This window comes from Poecilia latipinna, unplaced genomic scaffold, assembly GCF_001443285.1.
Source record: "Poecilia latipinna isolate Pla-1442-1.1 unplaced genomic scaffold, P_latipinna-1.0 Scaffold1452, whole genome shotgun sequence".
In the NCBI taxonomy this organism is placed as follows: domain Eukaryota; kingdom Metazoa; phylum Chordata; class Actinopteri; order Cyprinodontiformes; family Poeciliidae; genus Poecilia; species Poecilia latipinna.
In genome coordinates, this window is record NW_015114068.1 from 132,467 (window position 1) to 134,112 (window position 1,646).

Below are 1,646 nucleotides of genomic sequence, written 5' to 3' on the forward strand. Positions count from 1 at the left end.
TCCTCTGGCCCATAACCCTCCCAATCCACCAGGTAATGGGTGGCACGGCCCCACCTTCTGGACCGGAGTAGCCGTCTCACAGTGTAGACGGGACCCCCAGCGAAGAACCGGGCGGGAGGAGGGGGCTTGGAGGAGGGCATAAATCTGGAGGTAGCGACAGGCTTGATGCGGGAGACATGGAAGGTGGGATGGACCCTCAGGGAAGGAGGCAGCTGGAGGCGGACGGCCACAGGATTCACCACCTTGGAGATGGGAAACGGTCCAACGAAACGTGGGGCCAACTTCTTGTTTTCTACCCGAAGGGGAAGGTCCTTGGTTGACAGCCACACCCTCTGGCCTACAAGGTAAGCGGGGGCAGGGATCCTGTGTCGGTTGGCTGACCTGGAATATACGGCAGATGTAGTTAAGAGAGCCCTGCGGGCCTTTCTCCATACCTTGAGGCACCTCCTGGCTGAGGCATGGGCAGAGGGAACCATGGCAGACCGTTCCTGCAAGGAAAATATAGGTGGCTGAAAACCATAAACAGCATGGAAGGGAGACAACCCAGTGGCACTGGAGGGAAGTGAATTGATGGCATGCTCCACCCAAGGCAGATTCTGTGCCCACTTGGTCGGATCCTGTTCGCAGAGCATACGAAGCTTGATCTCCACTTCTTGATTGAGACGCTCGGTTTGACCATCAGTCTGCGGGTGGAAACCAGAGGAAAGGCTCACCTGGATCCCGAGCTGCCTACAAAACTCCCTCCAAAAACGAGAGACGAACTGAGGACCACGGTCAGAGACAATGTCCATGGGAAGTCCATGAAGTCTGAACACCTCCTTAGTAAGGATCTCACCCAACTCCTTGGAGGTAGGCAACTTCACTAGGGGAACCAGGTGAGTCATTTTGGAGAAGCGGTCGACTATCGTGAGTATGATTGTGTACCTGTTGGAGGTGGGTAACCCAGTAATGAAGTCCATTGCAATATGTGACCAAGGCCGGTGGGGGACAGGTAGAGGGTGAAGAAGACCTGCTGGGGGTCGACGAGAGGGCTTGGCCTGGGAACAGACCCGGCAGGCAGAGACAAACTCCTTGACATCCTTGGCCATGTTCCTCCACCAGAAGCGTGACTGGACCACCCTCAGGGTTCTGACTACACCAGGGTGACAAAACAATTTAGACACATGGCAGAGCTTGAGTACCTCAGGGATGAGATGGTCAGGAACGAACAGACGGTGGAGAGGACAGCCTGGGGGGGCCCGTTGCTGTTGGTTAGCCTCCCTGACCCTGTTCTCCACCTCTAGACGGGTTACTGCCAGCCGAACAGACTTTGGGAGAATAAATTCTTCTGAAGAAGTCACTGGTTCATTCAGGGGTTCATGAATCCTGGACAGCGCATCAGGCTTCACATTTTTGGAGCCAGGCCTGTAGGACAAAGTGAACACAAAGCGAGAGAAAAAGAGAGCCCACCTGGCTTGCCTGGTGTTGAGTCTCTTAGCTGACTTGAGATACTGGAGGTTCTTGTGGTCAGTCCACACAAGGAAGGGTTCCTTAGCTCCCTCTAGCCAATGTCTCCATTCCTCCAAAGCTAGTTTAACAGCCAGCAACTCCCGATCCCCCACGTCGTAGTTGCGCTCAGCAGAGGAGAGACTTCTAGAAAAGAAGGC